Source organism: Periplaneta americana, chromosome 6 (genome assembly GCF_040183065.1).
Source record: "Periplaneta americana isolate PAMFEO1 chromosome 6, P.americana_PAMFEO1_priV1, whole genome shotgun sequence".
Lineage (NCBI taxonomy): Eukaryota > Metazoa > Arthropoda > Insecta > Blattodea > Blattidae > Periplaneta > Periplaneta americana.
In genome coordinates, this window is record NC_091122.1 from 29,242,937 (window position 1) to 29,263,622 (window position 20,686).

The following is a 20,686-nucleotide window of genomic DNA, read 5'->3' on the forward strand; positions in this document are numbered from 1 at the left end:
TACGAAAATGTTCATAGCAGATTCCCGAACAAAGAATGGCTCCATATTTTCACTAATTGATTCCTACCGCCCAAAATGAAGCAAGTGCTGGTGGTACATGTCCACTTTTCTCATTATGTGAATCTTTAAGTTATGAGGATACAAATTTTGATAGAGAAGTTGAAGCCATCGACACTTCAGAATCTGTTGTATCGGATCTCTTATTTTCAACAAGCTGTTATATTCAGTGATTCTCAAGCAGCTGTTATTAATATAACAATCTGTCACAACGAATATTTTTTGTCAGACATGTGGTTTCAATATTGCCGGTTGTCCAATACATTTCACTTTTTTCGTTCTTAACTTTCAGTACTTTTTTCCATGTAAGTGGATTGGTTATGGAGGGCCTGTTATTTGGCCACCAAGATTACCATACTTCACTAGGTGCACTTTTTCCTATGCGGTCACTTGGGTACGTTAGTGCATGCCACGCCGGTGAATAGTGAAGAACAGTTCTCAAATAGGATTGTGGCCGTAGCAAACACGATTCTTGCTACTCTGGAATCTTTGCGATAGTCTGACAATCAATGGTCAGCCGTTCTGAGTTTTTATAGAGCTGAGTAATGGCTACTTCTAGAACTTTCTGTAACTGCGCATTGAGTAAAGAGGCAAGGTGAACAATAGGAAAGTAAGGATAACATTGAAAATACAAAAAGACCAAGAGGAATACACGGACAACAATGGTAATACAAGCCGAATACAAGGAGAACAAGGGTAATACAAGGTGAATACAAGGACAAGAGTAATACAAGATGAATACAAGGAGAACGAGATGAATACAAGGAGAACAAGATAAGTATAAGGAGGAAAAGGTGAATACAAGAAGAACAAGGCGAATAGAGGTAGGACCAGGGGGAATACAAGTGGATTCAGGAGAATACAACAAGATCAAAAGGAATATACGGAGAACAAGAGTAATATAAGGAGAACAAGATGAATATAAGACGATCAAGGGGAATACAAGAACAATGGGAATGAAAGGATAACATGGGGAATAAAAGGAGATCAAGGGGAATATATGGATAAAAAGGGTAATACAATAAGAACGAGGAGAATACAAGGAGATCAAGGGGAATACATGTAGGATCAGGGGAATACAATTAGAACCTGGAGGACGCCAGTGGAACAGAGGAATACACGGAGAATAAGAATATTACAAGGGGAATGCAAGGAGAATCGGGAGAGTAAGGAGAGTAGGCTATAAGGAAAGCAAGAGGAGTAGAATGAGAACAAGAGAATACAAGGAAAACAAGAGGAATACAAGTAAAATAAGAGGAATAGAAGTAGAACCAGGGAAATGGAAGGAGAACAAGAGGAATACAAGGAGAACATGGGGAATGGAAGAAGAAAAAGGAGAATGCAGACAGAAAAAGTGAAAGGCAAGGAAAAGAAAGGTAATGAAAAAAGGAAAAACAGTAATGCGATTAGAAGAAGGGGAATAAAGAAGAACCATTGGAATACAAGGAGAATAAGATGAAGACAAAAACAAATGAAGACAAGGAAAACAAGGATTACGAGGGGAAGACTAGGAGAACAATGTTGAAAGAGGAGAACAAGTATTCAAAGAGAACCTGGGGATTATAAAGAGAACAAGAAGATGACAAGGATAACAAGGAGAGGACAAAGAGTAAAGGAGGAAAACGAAGATAGCAAGAGGATTACAAGATGAACAAGGGATGTTTAATTTTTATGTGACAGTACATTCCAAAATTACCGCCTCCTATACCTAATGAGGGTTTGGAATTGAACGGGTTACATCAGCTTCTTGTCTATGCGGATGACATGAATTTGTTAGGAGAAAATCCACAAACGATTAGGGAAAACGCGGAAATTCTACTTGAAGCAAGTAAATAGATAGAGTTGAAAGTAAATCCCGAAAAGACTAAGTATATGATTATGTCTCGTGATCAGAATATTGGACGAAATGGGACTATAAAAGTTGGAGATTTATACTTCGAAGAGGTGGAAAAATTCAAATATCTTGGAGCAACAGTAACAAATATAAATGATACTCGGGAGGAAATTAAATGCAGAATAAATATGGGAAATGCCTGTTAATATTCGGTTGAGAAGCTTTTGTCATCTAGTCTGCTGTCAAAAATCTGAAAGTTAGAATTTATAAAACAGTTATATTACCGGTTGTTCTGTATGGTTGTGAAACTTGGACTCTCACTTTGAGAGAGGAACATAGGTTAAGGGTGTTTCAGAATAAGGTTCTTAGGAAAACATTTGGGGCTAAGAGGGATGAAGTTATAGGAGAATGGAGAAAGCTACACAACGCAGAGCTGCACGCATTGTATTCTTCACCTGACATAATTAGGAGCATTAAATCCAGACGTTTGAGATGGGAAGGGCATGTAGCACGTATGGGCGAATCCAGAAATGCATGTAGAGTATTAGTTGGGAAGCCAGTGGGGAAAAGACCTTTGGGGAGGCCGAGACGTAGATGGGAAGATAATATTAAAATGGATTTGAGGGAGGTGGAATATGATGATAGAGAATGAATTAATCTTGCTCAGGATAGGGACCAATGGCGGGCTTATGTGAGGGTGGCAGTGAACCTCCGGGTTCCTTAAAAGCCAGTAAGTAAGTATAGCCTACCTGGTGAGGAGAAGCTGGAGCTCTACGTCAAAAAGTACTGGATGTGAAACTATGCCACAGACCATAAATTGGTATCACAGGATCTGTCCAGGATCGATCTCAGCCCCCTTCGGTGAGGAACCATCAGCTGATTAAGCTCCAGTTGAACCTACAAGAGCATTGTGGGTGCCGTGCCCCCGGGGTGGTAATGAAATCGAGTTTGCACGTATGTTGACAGGTGGGAAGTGGATTGTTCGCCTGTCCATCCAGCCTCGGGTTATCTCGATGCTGCAGTCTGCACAATAGAGGCTTGTCACGATACAGGTGGGAGCGCAGCACAAAGGAAGTGTCTGCCTTTTAACGTCGAACCTCTGAGAGGCAACTGTCTTTCTGAATTTCCTGTGCAAAACTGAAAAGAAAGGTAGCAGAGGGCTATGTAAATACGTTTGGGATACCCTTCCATCTCTCTCGTTTTATAAGTGCCTAGTTTTGACAAGTCTCGTTTCGACTGCCATTCTCAAGTGCAGGATCAATGTTAAAATAGAGAGCTTCGCACAGAATTTCATTCCAAGGAGGGGAATACGAGTATGCATTCGCGATGAGAAACGTTCTATTCTGTAAGATGATAGTAATCTTGGAAGCTGTTCTTCACGGTTCTGTTGATTGTTTTTACTTTTCTACCTCATGCAATATTAAACAATATCCATCATCCTCTAGCTGCTCTCTGTCAGAGGTGACATATAAAAGACTGTTCTTATGTAAGGAATAATTTAAGAAGTTTACTACAGTAGTTCCCTTTGTGTACGTAAGTAAATCTTTCGTTTCTGAGAAATGGAATGTCGTTTGACAATTGAAGCGTTGGGCCGAATAACAGTCTATGTTACGATGAAAGAGTAATGGAACGGAGAAAAATTCTTTCCGGCGCCGGGATTTGAACCCCGGTTTTCAGCTCTACGTCTTGACGCTTTAACCACTAAGCCACACCGGATTCTACCCCGGCGTCGGAAGAATCGTCTCAGATTAAGCTCCAACTCTTGGGTTCCCTCTGGTGGCCGCCCTCTGCACTACGTCCATAGATATCTATGAACCTAGTACCGAAGTCCTCACATGTGCTGAGGTGCACTCGTAATGAGTGACTAGTTGGCCGGGATCCGACGGAATAAGCGCCGTCTTAAATCACGAAGTGATTTACGCATATCATATATATTATTATAATGTACCGAAGTACATATGATATTTCCACGCAGATATTCTGCGTCATCATACGATGAAAGAGTAATGGAACGGAGAAAAATTCTCTCCGGCGCCGGGATTTGAACCCGGGTTTTCAGCTCTACGTGCTGACGCTTTAACCACTAAGCCACACCGGATTCTACCCCGGCGTCGGAAGAATCGTCTCAGATTAAGCTCCAACTCTTGGGTTCCCTCTGGTGGCCGCCCTCTGCACTACGTCATAGATATCTATGAACCTAGGACCGAAGTCCACACATGTGCTGAGGTGCACTCGTAATGAGTGACTAGTTGGTCGGGATCCGACGGAATAAGTGTCGTCTTAAATCACGAAGTGATTTACGCATATCATACGATGACGCAGAATATCTGCATGGAAATATCATATGTACTTCTGTACATTATAATAATATAGTCTATGTTACAATCTGCTAACTGTGCAGGAGGAACAAAAATGTTACATCGTAATTCCGTTCATAAATTTACTTTCCGATGGGCAACATACACCCTTTATTCCATCAATATGTTTTGTACACTAAGCGAAGTATACGATTGTATGTTATTGAAAGTCATATTACACATCTTACTTGGTGTTCATTTCAAAGTGTGTCATGACATCACTGTTGATGAATCAGCGATTTGAAGCGAGTTTCAGCTTTTATGTCAGAGAAGTTGCCTATTAATCAAGGTGTTCAATCTGAACTTGAGAACGTGTACGGTATAACTTGAACGTCGTAGCAACAGATGGCGGTCTGTACGGTCTGTGTGCTACCATAACCTCTTTCGAACTGTGTTTTGCACGGCCAAGTCGTACGCAGGGTATTTGTTATCATCGGTTGCGTACGGCAACATTCCACAACACAAATCAAATGCTCCGTGTCCATGTTGACAGTCGAAGTTAATGTCAACAAATACGTAAGTAATCGTCTTAACCCTCTCCCCATATACCTACAGTAAGAAAAAACTCACCTCAATACATGTTTCGAAACAGTTCACACTCCTGCCATTACCGGCGTTACCGTACGTATCGGTAAGTACTCTTCAGAATGAACGCCGTACTTGCTAGGCAACTTCTCTGGCACATAGGTAATACACCTCTGCGGAAGTGTAGGAAGATTGAATTCTCTAGGCTCATCGGCTAGCCACATGACGGCATACAGCGAGCCATGACACACTTTGAACTGAACACCCAGTAGATGTTTGTAATATTTTTAATTCCACAGAGTAACGGTTAGCAAGTTTGGCCGTGAAACCAGGTGGCCCGGGTTCGATTCCCGGTCGGGGCAAGTTACCTGGCTGAGGTTTTTTCCGGGGTTTTCCCTCAACCCAATATGAGCAAATGGTGGGTTACTTTCGGTGCTAGCCCCGGACTCATTTCACCGGCACTATCACCTTCATCTCATTCAGACGCTAAATAACCTAAGCTGTTGATAAAGCGTCGTAAAATAACCTATTAAAATAAAAAAATCCACAGAAATGCTACTGGGGAATACAGACAGTATTATACAATCAGAATATTATGAAGTATACAAAATCAGTAGAAGAATTAAATTATGAACAAAATGATTATGACATTTATTTTTAAATGCTATATATCAATATGAATTAACACCATGCAATTTATTAAAATTACACTCAATGTTAGATTATGAATAAAAATATAATATTGATGCAATAACAACACTATTATTAGAAAATAACAGCAGCACTGAGATGTAGGGACACCATTAAATTAATTAAAGTTGTAACAATAACAAATGAATAAAGAAAATTAAGTATTACAGTTGAGAAATTGTTAGGGGATGGAATTTGAACCTTTGTCCCAATTATTCTGTATCCATCTCAACAAATGGCTTATCTGTTAAGTATAAATTTTATTAACAATAAAAACAATAACAATCACAGTTTTTAAATGCTGGTTGTAAGAGAGTAATACATTTTAAATAGTAAACTAAATTATAAATCGCTAACATACAGTTTACCCTAGATGCTCAAGAGAACCAGAACTTTGAAAAATACCATAGCGGAAATTTCTTTTGTGCGAGATCGTGCGTATTTGCTTGTTTTCCGCACACAACCAATACGCGGTAAGTGTGAAATACCACATTCAGTATTCCCAACGTAACACACATAACAATTTCCCTATTCTTACCGCTTAAGCGTCATATTCATTTTACTGCTTTAGGCTTTTAACATATTATTTTTAGAGACGTTCAATATAGTAATAATTATAAATTGGAAACTTACCACTGCAATTTCACCTAAATTGCACTGTTAATTATTGTTTTTAAATATTTGCAAAAATTAAGTAAACTCTACAACACCACAAAAGTTACTGCATTTGTAATGCAAGTAACATTAAGGAAGCCGTGAAAAAATCAAAAAGATTCCAGACTCATCATAGACTGGGGGGGGGGGGGAAAAGACAGACGTATATCACGGCCTGCTGGAGTATAGTAAACACAGAAAACATTTTATAGGGAATGTTGAAGATAGATATATTTGTTTTCCAAAGTTTCCGTCATTGAACAGAAACCAAGATGGAGATTTCATTGCAACTAATTAGAAATTCCTCTTTCAGGTATGTAATAAACGATCTTCGCACAAAATAATGTACGATACACGAGCGGTATGTTTGTTTTCATGTTCTCGGAAATTAAAAAAGCTCAACTACGTTTCGCTTTTTCAATCTTTTTCTCGAACATGAAAACGTCAACATACCGCTCTTGTAACGCATATTACTATTTTTGCTGTTTTGTGTTGTTAATTGCTTTGTATAGATTTTCTTTTTCAATTTTTAAGTAAAAATTACATCATTCTTACGCACTTATCACAAAAATTGTTACAAATCATACGACTTTAGTAACTTTATTCTTTACAGTTTAATTATGCATTCTAATGTACAGTCTTAAAGAATTTACAAGAGTGGCGTGATTTATAGATTTATAACATTGTTGTGTAATGCGTAAGAAAATGTAATTTTGTAGTTAAGAATCGAAAAAAAATAATTTTGTACGAAGTAACTATAGAATTCACACCACATTTTTAGCTTCAGAATACTAGCTAGCTAAAGAAATGATACTCCTGAATAGTTCATTCTTTATCTATAATATTCTTTTACCCTTAAAACTCAAGAATAATTTATTTTTATTTTATTTATTTATTTAACCTGGTAGAGATAAGGCCATTAGGCCTTCTCTTCCCCTCTACCAGGGGATTACAACTACAATATTAAGAATACAATTACAATTATGATTACAATTAATATTACAAATTCAATAAAAATCAAAACTAAAAGATTAACTGATTAATAAAAGCTAGACAGTTTATTGTAAAAGTTAAGAAGAGAGAAGCATTTCTTTTATTGATTAAGTAAAAATTAAACCTACTCTACGCAGTAAATAAATGCTTAATAAGTTTGCTTTTGAACGCTACTAAATTCCAACAGTCTCTGATGTCACTGGGTAGGGTATTCCACAAGCGCGAGAGCGATATTGTGTATGATGATGAATACGATGATGTCTTATGTGTTGGTATGGCTAGAATGCGGCTATTTTGCGTGCGTGTGAAGAGATTATGATATGATGACAGGCAACTGAAACGGGAGGCAAGGTAGGTAGGTGTAGAGGTGTGAAGGACTTGGAAAAGGAGAACAAGAGAATGAAAATTTCTACGTTCGTTAAGCCGTAGCCAGTTTAGAGTTTGGAAGGATGGGGTAATGTGGCCAGCGCGACGGACATCGCAGACGAAGCGAACACAAGAATTATGAACACGTTGTAATTGAATGAATGTAATAATGATATTTTACAAACAACTTCAAATTAGTGTAATTTTGAAAATATTGAGATTAGGATAAATGTTTATATGACTTTTTTGCTCAGAATGCCTTCGAAAATAAGCTCCGTAAGTGACGATAAATCTTCGTGAATTACCCTGTATAATATTACCGTCAGACCACACTTCAACAGCTCTAAAAGGAAGCAAAAATTTAAGTGAGAAAGAAAAACGTGCGTCATTCTTCCACTAGGAAAGAGAGCAATTGTCCCGGCCAGCGGCGCCCATGAACCCAAAGGTTGTCAGCTGTTGTGACATTCTGAAAGTGCGGGGCAGAGACCACCGCCCACCCAAACAACACGCGTTTTGAGCGACACGGGTCGCAGCTCATTGTGAGGGCTGTACAATCATGAGACAATGTAGCGCGGTTTGTTTTCACATTGTCACTATCATTAGGGTGTATATTCAATTGTACGTCCGTTTCCCTTTCCCCGTCACGAGTATTTTCGGTTACCCAGGGGATGAACCAAGGACTAATTGCCACATTTCGCGTCATGGAGCAGAGAATGGGAGGAAATCAAGGCGAGCTCGTAAATCATGCGAAACACAATTTCGCAGCTCTAATTCATTGCGAGTCTGTGAATCAGAATATGCGCTATGCTGTAATTCACCATTCTCTGCCTTCCGAAAACTGAAATTTATAGTAGCGACATAAAAGTATGGCAGACAGTTTTATGCGAGCTCTTAAGTTTTAAGGGAACGTCACCCGTTCAATAACAAATAATAGCATAGCTGTTCTTCGGATCGTTATTGCCAGTTAATTATAAGGGTTGTATAAATCTTGCTCTATAAACAGACGAGTAGATAACACCTGAAAATGCGTAGGCGTATTTGTAAGAGGAAGTATTAGGGGAGAGAAGATTTTTAAAAAGTCTCACTCCTAAATTGGGCACTTTTATGTTTTTAGATCCAATACTACAGTATTAATATTATTATTATTATTATTATTATTATTATTATTATTATTATTATTATTATACCCATATAGTTTTCATTGATTTTGTGAAAGCTTTTGATAAAGTCCGAAGAGACCTTTTATTCGACATATTACAAGATAAAAATATTCCAAATTTGCTATTACAAAATATAATAGAAATCTACACAGACAGCAAAATAAGTGTCAAAGTAAATAACTGTACATCCGAAAGAAAATTAGTTAATAATGGAGTTCGACAAGGTTGTCCACTATCACCAACTTTATTTAATATTTATATAAATGAAATTATTTTAAAATGGAACCAAATCTAACATCAGGAATCAAAATAACCAGTTCTCTGACATTAAATACCTTACTCTATGCCGATGATCAAGTCATAATTTCCAATTCAGAGGATAATTTACAAGGAGGATTATATACATTAAATAAAATATTAAAAGATATTGGGATGGAAATTTCAGCACAAAAATCAAAAGTAATGGCATTTTTAGGACAAGACCCAGTCAGAAGTAAGATAATACACAATAACCAATGCCTTGAACAAGTACAAAATTTCAATTATCTGGGTTGTGAAATATCTTAACAAAATGAAAAAGATGTGAACTAGAAAATTACCAAATTTACACAAATTCTAGGAATAATAAACAATACATTAAAAGCTAAATTAGTACAAAAATCTACAAGAATAAAAATATATAATACACTAGCATTACCCTCCCTTTTATACGGAAGCGAGATTTTGATATTAAAGAAAAAAGACATGGACAGAATCAAAGCAACGGAAATTAAATTTTTCAGGAGAACAGCAGGATATACTCTTTTAGACCGAAAAAGGAATGAAGAAATTTTAGAACAATTAGAAGTAGTCAGTAGAAAAAAAATCAGCCGATACAAATTCAATTGGCTAGATCATGTAAGAAGAATGGAAAATTCAAGAATCCCAAAAATTATGATGCAATATAAACCTAGAGGACATCGTCGACCAGGAAGACCTTTAAGAAGACTGCTAGATGGGGCCGAAACAGGTCTACAGAGGCCTAATTCGTGAAGGATGATGATGATGATGATTATTATTATTATTATTATTATTATTATTATTATTATTATTATTATTATTATTATTATTTAGGAAAGATAGAATGCTGCAAAACAAAATTCTCTGACGCATTTTAAGAAGGCTTCGAGTATTATTGATACAGGTTTATATATGTTGCTATTAATTCATTTATAGTTTCCTGCCCAATGGCAGGTCTTTCATTGAAAACCCAGCATTCTCCAATCTTTCCTATTTTCCGCCTTCCTCTAAGTCTCCGTATACGATTCATACATCTTAATGTCATCTATCATCTGATATCTTCTTCTACCCCGAACTTTCCTCCCGTTCACCATTGCTTCCAATGCATCCTTCAGTAGGCAGTTTGTTCTCAGCCAGTGACCAAGGCAATTCCTCTTTCTCTTCCTGATCCGATTCAGAATTATTCTTTCTTCACCCACTTTTTCTAGCACAGCTTTATTTCTTATTCTGTGTGTCCATTTCACACGCTCTATTCTTCTCCATATCCGCATCTCAAATGCTAATCGCTTCTCTTCACTTCGTCGTAATGTTCATGTTTCTGCCCCATACAATGCCACACAAAGTACTTCACAAGTCTCATCCTTAGTTCTTTCTCCACAGGTCCGCAGAAGATGCTCCTTTTTTATTAAAAGCTTCCTTTGCCATTGCTATCCTCCTTTTGACTTCCTGGCAGCAGCTCATGTTACTGCTTATAATACATTCCAAGTATTTGAAGCTGTCCACTTGCTCTACTGCCTCATTCCGAATTCGCAGGTTTACCTTCTCTATTTTTCTTTCAATAACCATAATCTTCGTCTTGTTTGCATTTATCTTCATGTTGCTATTAATTCATTCGTAGTTTTCTGCCTAAAGGCAGATCTTTCACTGCAAACCCAGCATTCTCCTATGTTCCATCTTTTCTGCCTTCCTCTTGATCTTGCGATTCATATATTTTAATGTTGTATTATCTTCTTCTCATCCGAACCTCTTTCCCGTTCACCATTACTTCCAATGCATCCTTCAGCAGGCAGTTTCTTCTTAGCCAGTGGCCCAACCAGTTTCTTTTTCTCTTCCTGATCAGAATCATAATTATCCTTACTTTTCGTAGCATAGCTTAATTTCTTATTTTGTCTGTCCAATTCACTCGCTCCATTACTTACTTACAAATGGCTTTTGAGGAACCTGGAGGTTCATTGCCGCCCTCACATAAGTCCGCTATCAATCCCTATCCTGAGCAAGATTAATCCAGTCTCTATCATCATATCCCACCTCCCTCAAATCCATTTTTATATTATCTTCCCATCTACGTCTCGGCCTCCCCAAAGGTCTTTTTTCCACCGGCCTTCCAACTAACACTGTATATGCATTTCTGGATTCGTCCATACGTGCTACATGCCCTGCCCATCTCAAACGTCTGGATTTAATGTTCATAATTATGTCAGGTGAAGAATACAATGCGTACAGCTTTGTGTTGTGTAACTTTCTCCATTCTCCTGTAACTTCATCCCTCTTAGCCCCAAATGTTTTCCTAATGACTTTATTCTCGGACATTCTTAATCTCTGTCCCTCTCTCAAAGTGAGAGTCCAAGTTTCACAAACTTGCAGAACAACTGGTAATATAACTGTTTTATAAATTCTAACTTTCAGATTTTTTGACAGCAGACTAGATGACAAAAGCTTCTCAACAGAATAATAACAGGCATTTTCCCATATTTATTCTGCGTTTCATTTCCTCCCTAGTGTCATTTATATTTTCACTCACTCCATTAATGAGTATAAAGTATTCACAGACCGTAGCTCGTCGTCCCATCAACAAATTTCTGTCAGGAGGTCGATATTTTCATGTAAATAAATGTAAACACAATGCATCATAATAATTCCAGCAAATAAACCTACTGGAATCAACTGCCCTATTCAGAAATCAAGCATTTTCGTACCCATGTTGATATAAACATTTTTTCTTCGATATAACTTATATAGGGACATCATTTTATTTTTACTAACATTTCTAATATTAACCTGGCTATACCTTTGGCTTAAAGGTTTTGAACCGGAAACACCGTTTGATACCCCCTTCCACGATTGGAGTTCGATGATATTGGCGTAAGATACAAGCAAATCGCTTTACGAGGTAAAGGAGGGGTGAAAAGTAGTTCATTTTCGTAAAGTAGGAAATATCGCGATTTTGAGTTTGATAATTTTCATTAGGTTTTTCTTTAATCAAAATACAGTAAAATATTAACAATAGGTGTTTTTACTCTCGAACTGAGCTGTCCGTTCGGACGTATTCATTATGCAGCGTATATTATATTGTCTACAGCAAATTAGCCTACAATATAGAGAATGAAGTTAAATTGAAAAATAATCATAATATGGATATTTAAACATATTTTTTAAAATGATGGCCGTTCATTTCTATACAGGTTTCAGTTCTTTTTTGCATATTATCGCACATAGACTATTATACCTAATTCCAATTATCAGTTTCGTCTTTCGTACTAGTAACTCACGTTGAAATAATTGTGTACCTACTTTATAAAAGAGTACCTTACGTACTGTAAATTCAATCTTCACTTCTGCCAGATCCGAAAAGATAAAATTATTCAGACATGCTATTTACTATCCGTCCAAGTGGTTTTGTCGCAGGGTCGTAGAAAGGGGGGAAATCACGTGATAGTTAATTACTTAACGAGGCCCTTTTATTTAAGTTATTTTAAACAGTTGTATAATATTACGTAGACGTCCAATTAACAGAAATTTATATTTTCAGAAAAGAGCTAAGACAGCCCAGCCACAAAGGGACGGGCAGAAGTGGGTGGGGGAAACCGGGATGCGACATAGGCAAATGGGCGACAGTACCTGTGCGAGAATATGATTCAATATTGAAAGCGAACACATTTCTGGAACGTACTATACTCACTAATTCAGTACTGTTTGTGTTTACTATGACAGCAAGGCGACTTTGACTGTATACGCTTGGCTCTGTGTGGAGAACGATTGGAAGTTCACTAGTAGAGGGGATGGGAGTGAAGTACATTCAAAAACTCAGGTACAATATAAATTGAAGTAAAAATAAAATGATTTCCCTGTATGAAGAATCCATACCTGAAGTTTTGTGCACTTTTTTCGTTACACCCTGTATATTGCAATAAAATACAATACAATTAAGCAGTTTTTTTACTTGTAGGTCTGTCAGTAACTGGAACACGCTTCACTGTCTCCTTTGTAACTTGATGTACAACAGAAATAAAGAAAGAAAGAGTCCATTGCATTTGAAAGCAATTGGAAGGAGGTTCTTCGTCAGACTTTCCCTTAATAAGAAATTGAGAGAAGGGAAGGAATCTCAATAAGGAGTAGACTTCCTTCGTGGAGATGCACTTCATTCGTATAGGCTTTGAAAGAGTGTTTTCTATATATCTTAAGAAACATAGTGGCGCCCGCCGTGCCGTAGCAGGGCTGCTGTAATGATGTAAAGGCCGTGCATTGGGCTGATTGCCCGCTTTCAGGACGCTCGGCATTGTAAATTTGATCAGTGCTGCGCTCTCTTATTTCATTTAGGAAGGAACAACAAGGGCGAAGCGCGATCCGCATCTATAAAACTGCTGATAAGGGAAAAAGAGAGGAAAATTTGAAAAGAAAAATTCTCTACAGGTTGAGGTACGACAGATTGGGACCTTCTACGAATCAAACATGGAGATATTCAAAATTTACAAAATTATTACTTTTATGCAGTCATTAGTGAGTCATTCCGTATAAAATTTGCGTTAAAGTAAGTACAGTGCATATCCCTTTCAGTTCTTCGGTAAAAAATCTTGGCATTCACATGGATAATAGTCTCAACTGGGACATGCAAATCACAGAAACCTGCAGAAAAGTATATTCTATTATCCCTGTGCTAAAAAGGATAAATGTTCATCTCCCCTCTTGCTTAAAAAACTCCCTTGTGCAGACACTTGTATTTCCCTATTTTGACTATGCTGACATTTTACTGACTGACCCTCCAGCGACAACAAAATGAAACTTCAACGTGCTCATAATTTGTGTGTACGTTTTGTAAGCAATGTTCGTAAATATGATCATATTACCCCATCCCTGGAAACAATAGGTTGGCTTAAACTAGATAAGGAAAGAAATTTACATTCACTTCTCCTTCTCTTCGAAATCTTGAACTCTTCTATTCCTTCGTACCTGTCGTCTCGCTTCACTTACCTTTCTTCCCACCATTATCTGAACACACGCTCTCGCCATGAAACAATACTAACAATACCATCCCATCGCACCTCCTCATACTCATCCTCTTTCACAATAGCCCTGCCAAGACTCTGGAATTCTCTACCTGCTAGCATCAGGGACTGTCGAAATAAAATTGAATTCAAACGCAGACTTACTAGGCACTTGGTCAGTAATTGATTTTTGTAAATACGAGTAGTTTCCATATTCTATCACAAAATATTTCAATATCCAGCAACTTTGTCACTATACAATTTTGTTATTCTAGGTTTAATTTGTAATTCAGTAAATATAAAATATTCTTTGTTTTTCTATGATAAATTGCCTAGCTTTCTAGTCAGGTAATCTTTTCGTACTTTGATTTTTATTGTAATTGTAATTGTAAATTTAATATTGTAATTTTATTTGTAATTGTAATTGTAAATTTAATACTAATTGTAATTTTATTCTTCATATTATAGTTGGAATCTCCTGGTAGAGGGGCAGAGAACGCCTGACGGCACTATCTCTACCAGGTTAAATAAATAAATACTACTAATACTAAAATTTGAAGTTCTGAAAAGTAATGTTCCGGATATTTTCAATGTTCTTATATACGAATATCTTAATTGTAAATAGTTATATGTAGAGCCTGGATGTTTAGGCATTTATAACAGTTAAAATAGGCAAGAAAAAAAGGCAATGAAACGTAAAAAAAAGGCACAATAATCTTTGGAAGAAGTATTATAAATTTAAAAAAGGCATAATATATTTTAGCAATAAATTTAAATTATATCAACATAACTGGTATATTTACTTCGTAGTTGACACATGTTGACTTATAAAATACTTTTTTCGCGATTAACTGTCTTTTCACAAACCTTACATAACAAAACTGTTCCATCGGTTGAAAACACATGGGTACCAAATTCACTAACGTAAATATGAAGTTTACTTTGTAATGATTTACTGAATTTAGGCTTTCTAGCTAACCGATCTTATACCTTCTGTCACCCGACAATAACTGACTGTTCCTCACTCAAATTTCTTTCTGCTACAATAACAAACACGTGTATCACAAAATATAACAGTAAGATTTGAAAATATGAAAGCAAACAATTGAAAATGCTACGTGACAACTTCTATGAGAACGAGCTTCATATTTAAAATTATAAAGCTGATTGTTGGTATGGTGAAGACATGACAATATTACATTTGTAACTGTGGATTGTCTATCATTATCCATATTACACCAATAGTATTAAAGCACGATTATTAGCAGATTAAGCACCGAAATAAATTACTTTTATTTAGTATTGTTAGTAAAGTTAGTCACTGTTTCAAATATTTAAATTTTATACACATTACTTTAGAATTAACTAGAAAATTGCAAATAAACAAGAAATATTGCTTTAAAATGACGAAAAAGGTATTTATTAGTAAGAAACACCTTAAAAATGCAAAATAAAAATTGACCCTATCACTTTGATTTACTCCAAATCACATTTATATCTATGCAAATAATGAGTCACTTCCACCCAGTAAAAAGACATTTTGCCAAAGATCCCGGCTCTAGTTATATGGCATAATGACATTTTTCTCGTCAGTGTTTAACTGTAGTGATTGGTGAAATATTCTGCAGTTAACATGTAGGTTATTGTTTAAAATATTCTGAGAATCATACCGTTATTCCTGCAATAATTCCTATGTGACATATTTATCGATTTTTCAGATTTTGCTCTATTAAATAATTTAAATAGTGATACAGCAAATGATAATATCTCCTATATGTAATTATATTTCTTTGTTTTGAAAATGTAAGAATTCACAGTCTCCTATGTACGGCTGTCATAGGATGAATAAACGTGTTTTTTCTTTCTGCTGAAAAGTTTCATATTTTGCACATAGGAGTTATTGCAGGAACAACGACGATATGCTTTGTGATGTCAACACGAAATCTCTGCCAACGCAATAACATATTTCATTTTTTTTTTTTTTTTTTTTTTTTTTTTTTTTTTTTTTTTTTTTTTTTTTTTTTAAGATTTTCACTTTGAGTATATATTAAAACTGACTAGGAAATAAAGAAATATGCTTTTGCATTAAGTTCAAATCTTCAAGAAGACCAGAGCAAAAAATCTGCTCTCACACACGTTTGGTGATGTCTACGACATTCTTATATTGCAATTCTGGAAAGAAAGGGATATATGGGTGATACATGCAACCAACCAAAATTGCAACAGGAACGTTTTCTAAATCACGTACTTAAAGCTCTAATCAGAAGGTAATTCTAGTGATTCTAATAGCCCCTCTTCTTTTTCACGGGCAAACAATTATTTGTTATCAACAATTAATTTTTCATAAGTTGTTTTTTCCATTACAAAAAGGGGTAATATTCCTTTATTTTAATGCCAATCAATGAAGACAAAACAGGTCCATAGAGTTATGAGTAACACTTAGTGAAAGAGAAGGAAAATAAAGATAATGATAAACATTGGACAAGTATTCTGAACCACATTGAAAGTGTACATCGTTTGGTGTCTAAATTTCATTTACATACTCAATTAAGCAATGATTTGCCATGACATCCACCAGTTATTTGAGTTTTTCAGCTCTGTAGTTTGTATACGATGAATAAAAGATGAGCATAACAGCTTCGGAGGAATGTCAGGTCATGACAACGGGTTTATTTCGTAGGAAACATAATTGTAAGTCTGACACAAGTTTATTATTCCCGCGGAAAATAAGTTAGGTTGTTCAATCTCTCATCTAACTCAATGTAACTTTTATTATGTCGTAACTTTACTTTAAAACTGCAAAATGTTCGGGAAAAAATTCACAGCGAATCCGCGTTATCTCAGCTGGTGGAACGACTAACAACGGAGAAAACACTCTTATTTTTTTATTCTATACAAAGAACTATTACGGTGAAGAATGCATTTCATGGTCTTTACATAAATGAAAACTTTTATGATACCGAAATAAATGTATCTAATTTAATGTTCACATCTGTGGAGTAACGGTTAGCGCATCTAGCCGCGAAACCAGATGGCCTGGGTTCGATTCCCGATCGGGACAAGTCACCTGGTTGAGGTTTTTCTGGGGTTTTCCCTCAACTCAATATGAGCAAATGCTGGGTAGCTTTCGGTGTTGGACCCCGGACTCATTTCACCGGCATTATAACCTTCATCTCATTCAGACGCTAAATAACCTCAGATGTTGATAAAGCGTCGTAAAATAACCTACTAAAAGTATATCTATTTTAATATCTTCCGCCTACGCATATATTTGCTCTTGTACAGTAATTTCTGTTTAATTATGGTATAAGTTTCTATAGACTCAATATTACAATTAAGTACGAGAAAAATTCGTACCGGCACCGGGAATCGAACCCAGGACCTCTCAGCTGTGCGCGCTGAGTGCTCTCTAACCAACTGAGCTATACCGGGACCCGATTCACGACGCCGGCCGAACTCCTCTCGTAGTATCGTGTTACGGCCTTACTGCCTGCACTTGAGACGATACACGTCATATATGTACAGGAGCGCATATTACATGACTTTATGGCCATATTCAACAACAGTTTCTTTAAACTGTTAACATCATATATGTATCAAATATGAATGAGGTCTCGCCCACCTCATTATATTTTGCTCGACTAGTATGACTAGTCAGTTTGTTTTTATACCATTAAGTACGAGAAAAATTCGTACCGGCACCGGGACCTCATTCATATTTGATACATATATGATGTTAACAGTTTAAAGAAACTGTTGTTGGATATGGCCATAAAGTCATGTAATATGCGCTCCTGTATATATATGACGTGTATCGTCTCAAGTGCAGGCAGTAAGGCCGTAACACGATACTACGAGAGGAGTTCGGCCGGCGTCGTGAATCGGGTCCCGGTATAGCTCAGTTGGTTAGAGAGCACTCAGCGCGCACAGCTGAGAGGTCCTGGGTTCGATTCCCGGTGCCGGTACGAATTTTTCTCGTACTTAATGGTATAAAAACAAACCGACTAGTCATACTAGTCGAGCAAAATATAATGAGGTGGGCGAGACCTCATTCATATTTGATACATCAATATTACAAGTCAAATTTTGTTTAAAACACTTTCATTTAATTTTCAGTTTATTTAGCTAGTAAGCAAAGTGAGCACAAATTCAGAAGTATGCAAAAAGAAAAGTTTCTAGCCACTACAGTTAGAGCCAGGCTCGTGTACGGTGTGATCTTAGCCAATAAAAGACATAAAATTTACAAGGGCAGTTTGCTAAATACACCAATTAACTTAATTCAGATCGACAACTAACACAAGAGAAAAAAGAAAGAGAAAAAACACGTTTAATATAAATTGACAATCAGACAGAAGCCAAAAGCATGAATATAGTTGACAGAAATAAAAAGATAAAAAATACAGACATTTTAGAATATTAATTAGGAGTATACCCAGTTACTTACTTACTTATTTACTTACAAATGGCTTTTAAGGAACCCGCAGATTCATTGCCATTCTCACATAAGCCCGCCATCGGTCCCTATCCTTGCAAGATTTATCTAGTCTCTATCATCATATCCCACCTCCCTCAAATCCATTTTAATATTATCCTTCCAGCTACATCTCGGCCTCCCTAAAGATATTTTTCCCTCCTGTCTCCCAACTAACATTCTATATGCATTTCTGGATTCGCTCATACGTGCTACTTGCCCTGCCCATCACAAACATCTGGATTTAATGTTCCTAATTATGTCAGGTGAAGAATACAATGCGTGCAGTTCTGCGTTGTGTAACTTTCTCCATTCTCCTGTAACTTCATCCCCCTTAGCCCCAAATATTTTCCTAAGCACCTTATTCTCAAATACCCTTAACCTATGTTCCTCTCTCAAAGTGAGAATCCAAGTTTCACAACCATACAGAACAACCGGTAGGCCTAATATAACTGCTTTATAAATTCTAACTTTCAGATATTTTAACAGCAGACTGGATGACAAAATCTTCTCAACCGAATAATAACAGGCATTTCCCACATTTATTCTGCGTTTCATTTCCTCCCGAGTGTCATTTATATTTGTTACTGTTGCTCCAAGATATTTTAATTTTTCCACCTCTTCGAAGGATAAATCTCCAATTGAAGTATACCCAGTTCTTGACAAAATCCAAAATTATAAATCACGATGTATACAACATGTGAACAGAATGCCACGCAATAGATTGCCTAGATTACTTTAAAATTACACTCCATCATGCACAAGAAACCAAGGAATATCACTGAAGAGACTTCTTGACATCTGATTTGAGATCGGAATAGATAAACAGTGGCCTACTAACTCCCTGAAATTTACATCATGATGATGATGATGATGATGATGATGATGATGATGGAAAACAACGGAAAAAACCTCAACCAGGTAACTAGTTCCAACCAGATTTAAACACGAGCCTGCTCGTTTCGCGGTTAGACATGTTAACCGTCACTCCACCGCGGTGGACTGTTAGATCTACTTAGTTTTCTATCGCACTTTCGTGTTGTGGAGAGAAATTTTTGTCTCCCATCCTATGTGTAAGTAATTTTTAATAGGCACATTGCAAAACATTCAGGCTATTTCTACACCACCCATCCCAGTAAGGCCCTAACACACTTGCAGAGTTTTTGCCAGCGAGAAATGTGTTGCGAGAAAGAGGCGAAGAGCCTTCCTCCACACACTTGGCGAGTTCTCGCTATCACAGATCACACCTCGCTGTGATCATCTATGCACTGCCTTCATGCAGAAAGCATTTTTCTGATTATAGTAATCACTCGTTGGGGGAAATATTATAGGTTATGTATTTACGTATATTGTCGTACTTAAATATATAACCTGTAAGTATATTGTCGTACTTTACAAATTACGTACGAACGCTATGTTGAATCTGAGTATTCAGATGATGAGGAAATGGAGTTACATGAACATATTTTGTTAATGAAAAGAAAAAGTAGGACTAAAATTAAAGCCAGAAAAATCTGAAAATCACATTGTGTCTTACAAAAATATGGGCGAGTTTTGGACACTGGTTTCGATTTGAACGATGATACGTTTAGGCGTTATTTCAGGTTGAATGGACCACAGTTTTTTCCATTCCAGTTGATAGAGGATTCTTTGCTATGTTCTGATTAAAATTATATGAACTGTTAAGACATATAGATGCATTATTTCAAATGTTTAATTAATACTATTAAATCTCATCAAAATAAAGTATAGCCCTATTTATTTTCAGGTAATCTGATATTTGTCTCCAGATTTCTTCTTTAAGTTTCGTGTTTTTATAGTTTTCATCCCGTGTATCATATAAATACGCCTACGGGTGACATCGTACAAGTTCGATAAGTTTCTGACTGCAATTATCAGCCATCTTTTCTCATTTTCAAATAAAAGTAATACAATTCATCGCCACCTGTGATATCTTTTTCTACATTCAATCTTCATAAACAGTATAAATGTCAAACATCTTTGATAAATGTGTCAAGGAAATTCGCTGAGCTACCGAGTTCAGCGAGAAACTCGCGCGAGGTTTTTGCCTCGAACGAGAATCTCTTCCAGTATGTGGACGTCCATTTGAATCAATGTTATCAATTTTTTAATTTTCTCGCAACACATTTCTCGCTGGCGAAAACTCTGCAAGTGTGTTAGGGCCTAATAACGTTATAGAGCTGGGATAAAAAGGGAATTGGAAACAAAACTGTTCACGTTATGATAGTCATGATGATTTCTGTTCGATATATCGAATTATGTTACTACTGAAGTCATTGCACTGACTACTTTATAAA

General features: G+C 36.5%; 1 protein-coding gene and 1 non-coding gene across 4 annotated transcripts in view; one reads left to right on the forward strand and one right to left on the reverse strand.

The window, feature by feature from the left end:
• Liprin-gamma (liprin protein kazrin) overlaps nt 1-20,686 on the forward strand; it is a 717,975-nt gene that overhangs the window by 251,125 nt on the left and 446,164 nt on the right. The gene's annotated exons all lie outside the window — the stretch shown is intronic.
• Nucleotides 3,918-3,989, reverse strand: TRNAY-GUA (transfer RNA tyrosine (anticodon GUA)). The gene has a single exon. It is a non-coding gene; the product is annotated as a tRNA-Tyr (tRNA).